The 12,221-nt window shown below is 45.5% G+C and overlaps 1 protein-coding gene across 1 annotated transcript in view; it reads left to right on the top strand.

Annotated features, from left to right (window-relative positions):
- The window catches only part of LOC134860735 (inactive dipeptidyl peptidase 10-like), a 51,326-nt gene that overhangs the window by 517 nt on the left and 38,588 nt on the right, over nucleotides 1-12,221 (top strand). The gene's annotated exons all lie outside the window — the stretch shown is intronic.

The raw sequence follows: 12,221 nt of genomic DNA, 5'->3' as shown, positions 1-12,221 counted from the left end.
CTGCCTTACACGGAACGGATGCTCAGAATGCGTTTTAACAATAATCATTACATCTCTCTCCATTTCTCTGAAAGCATCAACATGTTTTATGGAGTCTGTTTCATTAACCATTATACCGTCATCACTGCGACAGTATTGTGCATGTTGCCGTGTAGTGCTCTAAGAGTATAAGGGTGCATCTATTTTACAACACACTTTATAAAATCATTCCAATCCATCATTTCTTTTTGCACATTGCACTCTAACGGTAGTACAGGAGTGTCCAAACTACGGCGGGGGGGCCAACTGAGGCCCTCAGCAGAGTCTAAAAGCATAATTGACATACATCTTATTGATTTTGCTCACTTATAACTTATCTTATGAGGTAACATACCTCACCTCTAGTGAGGGGCCAAGCCCTTTGTATGTTTTTCTGTATGTGTGAAAAAAGTCTGGACACCCCTGCTGCCTAACCCTAACCCTAACCCTAACCCTAACCCTAACCCTAACCCTAACTGCTCATAGTATTCCTATACTGGTTTAAAAAGTCACTGTATGCAGTTAGTAATGCTAAATATTCAGGGCAAACTTTTGGCAATATGCAGTTTACATGCACTAATGTATCACACACTTTAGTGTTGCAGTGTATATGCAATACCTTTGACATTACTTTCCTCTCTTCAAAACCCCATTTCACACACGCTAGCTGTAAATGTGGGCCTGAATATATGGAAGCTTCATACGTATCAAATTCTAAATTTGAGTTTGAAGAAAAACTCATTTAAAAAATGCTTTTGGCGATCCTGACATTCTGTGACATCATCACATTCTGTGACATCATCACATTCTGTGACATCATCACATTCTGTGACATCATCACATTCTGTGACATCATCACATTCTGTGACGTCATCACATTCTGTGATGTCACAGAATTTGGGATGGCTTTGAAGTGTTTTAAAGAGCTTTTCAAGTCAGATGAATCAGTTAATTGTTAACTGTTCAACAAAAACACAGTCATGAATTCACAAATGCGTCGTGCAGCTGGAAAGTATACCTTTAGAGCTTCAGAGATGATTGAAAGGGAATCAAAGCAGGTTGATAAGAAGTTTGTCGCCTGCAAAGAGGTGTTTGTGCCAAAGCCCCCAGTGGAATTGGAGGGAAAAGACAAGAAATCAGTCAGAATCGAGGAGCAGAGAAAGGTGTTGCTAAAAAAAGCTGAGGATAAAATGAATGATCAAAACCGGGCACAAAACCACAATAGCATAGATAGTGGGTTGAGGAAGAAAGTTATAGACAAAGAAAATGAGGAACTTATGGAGGAAAAGAAAAGGCAACAAGAGTTGTCTGACATTCAGAAATCCAAATACGCTGACATGGTGCGGGCTCAGTGTGAAGACGATATGAGAAATGATTTGGAGATATGCTGTAAAAAGCAGTTAGAGAACCGCATGGCAGCAGATTCATGGATAAATGAGATGAGGGAAAAGGACCAGCAGAAGCTCAAAGAAAAGCTGGAGAAGCAGAAGGGATCAGAAAGACGCCGAACACTCGAAGCGCAGTATAGAGAGGAGGACAAACAGGAAGCATTGCAAAAAGCACATAAGAATAGGATAAAAACTAAAAACCATCTGGAAGAAATCGCCAGAGTGGAATATCACAAAGAGAGGAGAGCTGAAATGTCAAGGGCAGAGGTCGAGAGAGTCAACCGTGATTGGATGGAAATAGATTTGAGAAATCTGCAAAGAAAAAGGGAACAAGCAAACAGGAGGTCAGCACATAGAACTGATTTATGGAAAATTGTGGAGCCCTTAAAGAAGGAGCAGGCTACCACGACAGCTCCGAGGGAGCAGAGAATCCCTAGAGACATAGAGGCCACCCTAAAAAGACTTGAGCAGCAAGACCTTAAAGAAAAGGCTGCAGCTCAACAGGCTATCGCTACAGAAAGACAGAGACAAATACAGGACAAAAAGCTCAGACAAGAGGCAGAGCACGAGAGAAACTTAAACTGGTTTCAGTTTAATATGGAGAGGGATAAGATCCACCTAGAGCTAGATAACATGAAGGCCAAAAAGGCCAGGGAGGACAGGGTCGCAATGGATAAATGCAATGAAATTTACGGGGCACAAAAGCGTGCCCACCTGTTAGCGCAGAAAAAGGAGGATGAGCGTTGGGGGACTCCTGCTGGAAGGGCAGGTTATTTCAGCATGTTCAAGCTTTGATAGATGAGTGTGTTTTTTGTTCTGTGTTATATTATTTATGTTTGTACTTAATACTTATTTTACTCGTCCAGTAACTTGTTATGGATGGGACTCCGGGTTTCATACATTTAGTTTATCTTTATAGCAAAAAAACAATAAGTAGAAGGTCCCGTGAAAAGGGGGGACCACGTATAAAATGTTGTGTAAGTCCTACACCATGCAACTGATTTGAATGTAAATGCCCTCAAAATAAAACTGAAAGTCTGCACTTCAAGCACATATGGAGTTTTTAATTTCAAGTCCATTGTAGTGCACAGAGCCAAGGTAATGAGAACTGTGTCAATGTCCAAATATTTATGGACCTGACTTAATTCAGTGATTGATATGAAGTGTTTGGTACCGTTGTTTAGCTTACAGAGTCAAACTTTTAAACAGTATGTGAGAAAGTGACATCAACTCTTATCCTTTGTGAAGACAAAGAATCAGATTAGAGGTTTCTAAAGAGCGGAGGGTTGGCTCCTCACCTCGGTGACCTCTTAGTTCCTGCTCTCAGACTCCGCTTTAGTTCCTGCTCTCAGACTCCGCTTTAGCCTCTAGGTCTTTGGACCCTCTTTCGTCCAGCCCTCCCTCGAGACACCTCCTGCAGCCGTGCTGAAGAGACCGAGAAGATGCAGATGAACTTATATATTCAACAGTCGGGTTTTCATAGTTGTGCTTTTCCTCCCGCGCTTATAAACATACGCATTATTTATAGCAAAGAAACTCTACGAAGTATCACGTTCCATTTGTTGTGATATGATGTGTTTGGTGTGTAGCTTACAGAGTGTAGCTTTTATATATTTTAGGTTATTTACGTTTTTTTGATTTATAAAACACAATTAAATTATATCTTCCAGCATTTAGAATATCTATGTTACAGATGTATTCTCTTACTAAAGCCGTCTATTTCCCGTCTGTCCGTCCTGGGAGAGGGATCCTCCTCGGTCGCTCTCCCCGAGGTTTCTTCCTTTTAGCCCCCTTAACTGTGGGGTTTTTGGGGAGTTTTCCCTTGTCCGATGTGAGGGTCTAAGGACAGAGGGGGTCGTGTTCATATTCTGTACAAACTGTAAAGTCCTCTAAGACAAATGTAAAATGTGTGATACTGGGCTATGTATCCACTATTAATGACATCAAACCAAATAAATAAACCTGTTCATCTTAACGTTTCTGCCCTCTATGCCACAGCTGTGATTGTTCCGTTTACAGATATTGTTCGTGTTGAATTCAATGCTTTTATTTCTCGGGGTCAGTGAGTCACACTGTGCCTCTGAGGAATCATGTTAGACGGTTTTGAAACACAATTTCCCAAAGCAAGGTCACTGCCGTGAGATTCTCCAATCCTTAAACAAGGTGAAACTGCATTCCTCCAGGATATAGCAAAACACCAGGTCCAATAGAAAGTATTCATGCTCAAGGTAGTTTTATCCTCTCCTGAAAGGAAAGAAGACAACGCTAAAATGGGTTGAGAAAAGAATAGCATCTCATGTTACAAACTCAAAATGAAAACGCCATCCTAATCTAAGACACTGCCTTGTGGTTGTATGCCTTCTGTGCAAAATGTTGTTACTTCCTATTACACATGTAAAAGATTAGCCTTTGACCATCACATTGTGGTCACTGCAAGAGGATGACTGAAAATAAATAATAAAATAGTGAAGTGTTGCTAAGATACCACATTCATGAGACTGTTCCTCCAGAGGGACTTTCTATCACTGTTACACTCAAGCTTCTATTGGCTAGCGCTCCAACACAACAGAGCCGGCCAGATAACCAATCAGAGCAGACTGGGCTCTGGTTTCAGACAGAGGGTGAAACGAGGAGCCGCTTGAACGATAACACGTGGAGACATGTCCCGGTAGAGAGGCTCAAATATGAACCTGAACATGAGCAGAATAGAGCCTCTTTAAAGGCTTTACCACACAGATGACTAATGTGTTCATCTTTAAGTGTGAGGAAACAACTTGGAAAAAGAACCAGCAGGTGTTCAGTGAAATGCTACTGGTGCCCAGTCTGAGCTGGTCTAGTGTGGAGCAGGATAAAAAGCAGAGAGACAGATAAGGGGCGGACTCTGACAAATAAAAGCTTTTGTCCTAATCACGATAACCTCTCTGATCCACGGCGTCCCTCTTGGAAGTTACATGTCAAGAAGACTGTAAAGAACTTCCAGTCCTTTTAAAAGGATGTTAATGCCCCCTACCCTGAAGCCCATAATACGCATGAATTATAAACCAGTAACCTCGAAGGAAGTCTACATCTGGAGAAATGTATTTGGGCCTTTCTGTTCTTTTTCTGTTAGTTCTTTTTCTGTTTGTTTTTCCATAACGAGATTTGAAAGCGGTAAATGAAGTTACTCACAGCTTTATTCGTCTTAACGGCTTAAATTCAGACGTGCTTGAGTTCGCTGCATCTCCTCCGGTTCTGCAGCACCTCACACTTTAATTTGAATCTGTCTGAGCAGGTGGAGCTGACTTTGAACTCCTGCTGTACGGCACACATGACATTGTGGATTGAATCCCTCCCTTTGGACAGAAGATCCTCTGGGGGCTTTTCCTCTCTGTCTGTCAACCCCGGTGCTGCTCACAGATGATTTATAGATGTCGTAAAATGTGTAATCTTCTTACAGGGAAATGTAAGATATTTGAACAGCAGGATTATGGTGTGTCACAGGTTGGGCCTCTCAAAAAGGAAAACCCTAAAACATGCTACGTTTTTGGAACTGCTTTTGCAAATTTGCATGGCTGCCGGTATGAGTTGTCAACTATTTTGTCTAATCATGTTGGCTATCCTCTCTGCACCTGTGTGTAAAAGGCATCAATATCAAAAGGGTCTTTGTAGCTCTTCAAATACTCAAGAAAAGGCTAGAATTTCTCAGCAATTACAAAAAAGGTTTGTATTCTTTATTGAAGAGTGAATCAAAAGTGAACTATTGAGACGGCCTGTTTCTCTTTGTTGACACTGAAGCTTAATGGGCCTCAGTGTCATCCCCAGGCAAATTCCCCCTGACACAGGATAGGATTATCAGACTCCAAGTGAATCTAGGTTGGCTGATTCTTTACTTGTGAATGACACATATTTTTGAGGAGTAAAATCAGAACAGAGGGGCTTCGTTAGTGTGTGCACGTGTATGTGTGTCAGACGTCTGTTTACTCTGAAGAGAAAGCCAGACGGAAAGACGCTGGTGGCAGGAGCAGGAGCGAGGCTGTTGCAGAGGGAATGCATTCTCATTGCTTTTGGACTAAATTGCCCATTTGGAGATTTGGATGATTTGAAGGAAGAGACGTCAACACGATGGACCCAGAGCTCAGGTTCCCGGAGGTGAGGTGTCAATACCTGTCAATAGTTATTTATAGAAAGCACAACAGTGTGTGTCTCTTGGCAGGTGTCGAGTGAGTGTTGGGACATGTGGGCCTTCAGCAGTGGCTGAATACTTTATACAAAAACATCCTGAAGTGTCTTCACAGCCGGGACGTCTAAAGAGAGGAGTGACGTTCCTGTTTTATCTTAAAGTCCCAGGAGTGTGTGGGTCTTTAGAAACAGAAACACATCCTGTGGGATTTGAAGTGTGTTGTTGAATGGGCTGTAGGGGGCATAACCCATTCTTAATTAGGTTTGGAGGAAAACTCTCTCCTGGATTACAGTCCTCCCACACGATCATCATGAATTTGGTGATGTGTGGCAACAAAAGTTCATGTTTTCATTTGAAATAAGTGCAATTCAGTCAATGGTAGACTACCCAACAGAAGAACAGGAAGTTATTGGTATGTTTGTAATGTAGGACTGCAACCTTTTTTTTAACCTAACCTGCTTAGTTATCAATTATCAGAAGTTTAAAATGTCAGATAATAGGGTAAAAACATAATGAAATCTGCCCCTTTTGTAACCTTCCTTGTTAATTTGGATCCTGGAGGTCAAACAGACATCTGCAGTCACACGAATATGACTCAGGAGTCTCTTCATTCTGAGACTTGACATGGGGAAAAAACCCATCGGCACAATTCACAACCAGCAGTTGGCTTTTTGACAGTGAGGGTCTGCAGGCTGGTAAATGGATTCATGATGAAACCCTGGCCTTGTTTTTTCTAGGTCAACATAGTGGATCTTTAACCCTCAAGTGCACAGGATTGGTTTTTGTTTGCGTATCCTTGCTTCAGAAAATATCCGATTTCCTCTTTATAGTTTAGATTAGAAAGAGCATTATCATTATCACTCACATGTTGTGCAGATACATGCTTTCATCTGCCAGGTGCACTACACACTCCCACACACAGCTTATTGTATTTGTGCTGTTTGAAATTTTGCATTTCTATAAATGGATACCAAGGCCTTGAAGGGATTTATTCACACAGTTTAGTGTTCGAGGCCCCTTTCGCTGCCAACAGCTCTGAAATACAAATGTATGTTCAAGGAGAAGACTGAATTTCCTCCATCATATACAGCTTGGTCCTTAAGGTGTTCTTTTTCTTATATTATTGATGAAATGTGCTTTTATTTTATTCACTACTCCACAAACAGACAGAGGGTGAAAGGAGGTATGCAGCACAGGCAGTCTGAGAAACATAAAGAGCTTTCTCAATATTAAAGCCGGGAGACATGTCCCAGGAGAGACACAAAATACAAATATGAACCTGAAATGATCACACCAGGGCCCCTTCAACAAGTCACCGCATGGAGGCAGCATTGTTCTGAAATCTGGAGTCACAACAAGAAAGAAAGGAGTACCCTTTAGAAGTTACTTTAGGAAAAGACAATCCCAGCAGCTAAAGTCACATTAAGTTATATAACTGAGTGACATGCAGTGAAGCACTTTACCTTCTACACTCTAACTGGCTCTTATCAGGACTTCACCTCACATCGTTCAGGGTCAATTAAAACACTGAGGAACCTTTCTGTATCTTCTCAAGCAAACCTCCCCGACACAGAGCTGCAGACAGTGGGTTAATTACATTCACCTATCCTCCCAGGTGTACCTCAGCACTAAGTAGGCTGCAGAAGTTAAACCAAAAGGTGTTTTGTATAGAGGAGGAGGAGGAGGAGGAGGAGGAGGAGGAGGAGGAGAGGAGGAGGAGGAGGATATTCCACAGTTTAGTTTCCCGGTAAAACAACTCGGTGTTGCTGCCGCTGGTAAAGCCTGAACACAGTGGCAACAACTAAAATAACAGCTGGATAGGATGCCCCTGGGATCCGATTGGCCAAAAGGGTCCCAGTACAAATGAAATACCTGAGAGGGGTCTTGACACAGCCTCGGGTTGTTGCATTTGTTTTTAGATGAGGTGCAAGACAACCTTGTGTTTGACAAGAGGAAAGGAGCCATAAAATGAACTGTAATGCACCAAACAGATAAACATGGTGCTAAATATGCTACGTCCCTATCCAATAAATCAAGTCACAGTTGCAATAAAACACATCTCTAATCCTGCATATTGAGTCTAACGCATGAGTGTGTGTGCACACTGACAGGTGCACAAATATGCACTGCAAACAGGCACAAATGCTATAATGTATGTACACACAAGCCAAAATATGTTGTGGTGTGAGCATTTCTTCCACAGGACGTTAGTGAAGCTCCAAAATTCCAGCAGAGGTCAGAGAGAGAGGGATCATTTCCATGTGGTCTCTGATTCCAGTCTGTAAATATTTAATGATGAAGAGAGTCCAACACGAGCTTTGAGTATATTTCCCTCCCCATCCCCCCCTCCTCCACAGCTTCCATCATCTTCACCCTCCCTCCCTCCCTCCCTCCCTCCCTACACTCTTTATTTCTTCCCCTTCCCTCGCACCCTGCTCGCTGACCTCTAGCGTTTCCTCCGGTCTCCATCAGAGCTCAATCTCTTCACATTTCATCAAGCACACAGGCTTATTCACAATGTTTATTCAATACTATTCTCCCCTGTACTCAGAAGAGTCACACTGGATCCAAAGAGGTATTCTTGACGTTTCTTTTATACAAACCACTTACAATAAGTGTGATTTAAAATAAACAAAGCTTTAAAAGGAATGATTCATTGTACTGCACGTATGTTCCATATGTGATTCTGAAATTATTCTGCATAATACTTATAATGTACTTTTTACCATGTAACATTTTGAATGCAGGGCTTACAGTATTTCAACACTATAGCACTTCAGTTAGTCAGCTCACATGTTTCATCAGTATGTTTATTAGAAACAGTGTATAGTGTACAGTAGTATATTTGAGTTTGGCATCTAGGCTCGGGCCTCATCACTCCACATATTAACATAAAACATTAAGTGATGATTAGATAACTAACCCCGGAGTCTACAGATGGAAGCTGGGGAGGAAGCTGGGGTGGTGGTCGGGCAGGCGAGCATCGCAAACGTGAACGCCGCAGCAGCAGCAGCAGTCGCAGCAGCAGCAGCAGCAGCAGCAGCAGCAGCAGCAGGGCAGCAGTAGCAGCAGCAGCAGCAGCAGCAGCAGCAGGGCAGCAGTAGCAGCAGCAGCAGCAGCAGCAGCAGTAGCAGTAGTAGCAGCAGTAGCAGATGCAGCAGTAGCAGGAGCAGCAGGGCAGCAGTAGCAGCAGCAGCAGCAGCAGTAGCAGCAGCAGGAGCAGCAGCAGCAGCAGCAGCAGTAGCAGTAGCAGTAGCAGCAGCAGCAGCAGCATGGCAGCAGTAGCAGTAGCAGTAGCAGCAGCAGCAGCAGCATGGCAGCAGATGCAGCAGTAGCAGCAGCAGCAGCAGCAGCAGTAGTAGCAGCAGCAGCAGCAGCAGCAGCAGCAGCAGTAGCAGCAGCAGCAGTAGCAGATGCAGCAGCAGTAGTAGCAGCAGCAGCAGCAGTAGCAGATGCAGCAGCAGTAGTAGCAGCAGCAGCAGCAGTAGCAGATGCAGCAGTAGCAGCAGCAGCAGCAGCAGCAGTAGTAGCAGCAGCAGCAGCAGCAGCAGCAGCAGCAGCAGCAGCAGCAGCAGCAGCAGCAGATGCAGCAGCAGCAGTAGTAGCAGCAGCAGCAGCAGCAGCAGCAGGGCAGCAGCAGCAGCAGCAGCAGCAGCAGCAGCAGTAGTAGCAGCAGCAGCAGCAGCAGCAGGGCAGCAGCAGCAGCAGCAGTAGCAGCAGCAGCAGCAGCAGCAGTAGCAGCAGCAGCAGTAGCAGATGCAGCAGCAGTAGCAGCAGCAGCAGTAGTAGCAGCAGCAGCAGCAGCAGTAGCAGCAGCAGTAGCAGCAGCAGCAGCAGCAGGGCAGCAGCAGCAGCAGCAGCAGCAGCAGCAGCAGCAGCAGCAGCAGCAGCAGCAGCAGCAGCAGCAGTAGTAGCAGCAGCAGCAGCAGCAGCAGCAGGAGCAGCAGCAGCAGCAGCAGCAGTAGCAGTAGCAGCAGCAGCAGCATGGCAGCAGTAGCAGTAGCAGTAGCAGCAGCAGCAGCAGCATGGCAGCAGTAGCAGATGCAGCAGTAGCAGCAGCAGCAGCAGCAGCAGTAGTAGCAGCAGCAGCAGCAGCAGCAGTAGCAGATGCAGCAGCAGTAGTAGCAGCAGCAGCAGCAGCAGTAGCAGCAGCAGCAGCAGTAGCAGCAGCAGCAGCAGCAGCAGCAGCAGCAGCAGCAGCAGCAGCAGTAGTAGCAGCAGCAGCAGCAGCAGCAGGGCAGCAGCAGCAGCAGCAGCAGCAGCAGCAGCAGCAGCAGCAGCAGCAGCAGCAGCAGTAGCAGCAGCAGTAGCAGATGCAGCAGCAGTAGTAGCAGCAGCAGCAGCAGCAGCAGCAGCAGCAGCAGCAGTAGCAGATGCAGCAGCAGCAGCAGCAGTAGTAGCAGCAGCAGCAGCAGCAGGGCAGCAGCAGCAGCAGCAGCAGCAGATGCAGCAGCAGCAGTAGTAGCAGCAGCAGCAGCAGCAGCAGCAGCAGCAGCAGCAGTAGTAGCAGCAGCAGGGCAGCAGTAGCAGCAGCAGCAGCAGCAGCAGCAGCAGCAGCAGCAGGGCAGCAGTAGCAGATGCAGCAGTAGCAGCAGTAGCAGCAGTAGCAGATGCAGCAGCAGCAGCAGCAGATGCAGCAGCAGCAGTAGTAGCAGCAGCAGCAGCAGCAGCAGTAGCAGCAGTAGCAGCAGCAGCAGCAGCAGTAGCAGCAGCAGCAGCAGCAGCAGCAGCAGTAGCAGATGCAGCAGCAGCAGCAGCAGCAGCAGGGCAGCAGCAGTAGAAGCAGCAGTAGTAGCAGCAGCAGTAGATGCAGCAGTAGCAGCAGCAGTAGTAGCAGCAGCAGCAGTAGCAGTAGTAGCAGCAGCAGCAGCAGCAGCAGCAGCAGTAGCAGTAGTAGCAGCAGCAGCAGCAGCAGCAGTAGCAGTAGTAGCAGCAGCAGCAGTAGCAGTAGTAGCAGCAGCAGCAGCAGTAGTAGCAGCAGCAGTAGCAGTAGTAGCAGCAGTAGCAGTAGTAGCAGCAGTAGCAGATGCAGCAGCAGCAGTAGCAGCAGCAGCAGCAGCAGTAGTAGCAGCAGTAGCAGCAGCAGCAGCAGCAGCAGCAGCAGTAGTAGCAGCAGCAGTAGATGCAGCAGTAGTAGCAGCAGCAGCAGCAGCAGCAGCAGCAGCAGTAGCAGTAGTAGCAGCAGTAGCAGCAGCAGCAGCAGCAGCAGCAGCAGTAGTAGCAGCAGCAGCAGTAGTAGCAGCAGCAGTAGATGCAGCAGCAGCAGCAGCAGCAGCAGCAGTAGCAGCAGCAGCAGCAGCAGTAGTAGCAGCAGCAGTAGATGCAGCAGCAGCAGCAGCAGCAGCAGCAGTAGCAGCAGCAGCAGCAGCAGCAGCAGCAGCAGCAGCAGTAGTAGCAGCAGTAGCAGATGCAGCAGCAGCAGCAGCAGCAGTAGCAGCAGTAGTAGCAGCAGTAGTAGCAGCAGCAGCAGCAGCAGCAGAGCTGACTGCCTGAATAGCTTGCAGGCTTCGCCCCATTTGTTGGAGGGTAGTCACCACAAAGATCCCAATGTAAAATAATCTGAGTAGGGCTTGGGTCTTTCTGTCCTTTTGGGGACATCTGGTCCCCAGAAGTGTATTTATTCAAATGCTCCCATGTAATGACTGATATCTGCAGGCTGGTTTGCCTTTTCTCTTCCACTCCCGCCCTCTGTATTCTTGTTCATTTCACCACCTCCTGTCATCGTCATTATTTCGGGATGGTGTCCACAGAGTGTGTGTCTTCAGGGCTTTCTGTGTGACACCTATCAGTTTGCACCCAGTCATTTGGAAGCCGGAAAGGCCAGCTGGTTACTGATCTGCTCGATTGTCTCGCTTCATTCCCCGTTCTCCAATGACACGCACCGCGATAATCCTATAAGATATTTCCAAGGCGTAGTCTTATACGAGAGATCACAGAAGAGCTCCCAGTCCCTGAAGTGATACTGTAGGAGTAGAGTGACATCATCCGGGGTAAAAATAACAAAGTGCAAGACACTATTTCACTATGGGAATATCACACTGCTGTAAACACCAGTAGGTATCATAGATTGTGCATTTTAGGCTCATTTTGTTGTTGTTTGGCATTAAATATATACTGATTTGTATACAGTTTGGTCAAGTCCTTCTCCTAAAGTGCATCAGCATTTCTTTAGGATTAATTAAAACCCCAGATTTTGGTTTAATTATTAACTAAAGTAATGAGTGGTTTCAAACTGCTTTCATTTCCTGTTGCAGTTTTAATTAATGAGGGACTTCAATTGTGATGGTTTCATGATGAGGTTTTATAATAGATGAAGGCAAACTTATTGATCCCCAGGAGACATTCACAGGCTACCCAGCCGTATATGAAGTCATTCAAATGAGCTCCACCTTTAGCATCAGCAGCATTAAAATGAATGCATCAAAGATTATAATCCCGTATTAGAGCATTTTAAATCCAGGGCTCTAAGCTGTACTTAATTCATTGATATTATTAGTTATGTTCTACTCGATAGCGGGCTGTATATGTCTTCTTTCGGAATAGTGTAACAAAAAAGTCATGGTGTTGATTTGACCAACTATTGACATTTGTGTCAGTACATTCTCCTGAAGTCACCCAAAATGTAACATTCAAAAGTGCCTCATTTACATATTTAC

Source organism: Eleginops maclovinus, chromosome 24 (assembly GCF_036324505.1).
Source record: "Eleginops maclovinus isolate JMC-PN-2008 ecotype Puerto Natales chromosome 24, JC_Emac_rtc_rv5, whole genome shotgun sequence".
NCBI lineage: Eukaryota > Metazoa > Chordata > Actinopteri > Perciformes > Eleginopidae > Eleginops > Eleginops maclovinus.
The sequence above is the reverse complement of the archived record's forward strand: the minus strand, read 5'-3'. Positions and strand labels throughout refer to the sequence as shown.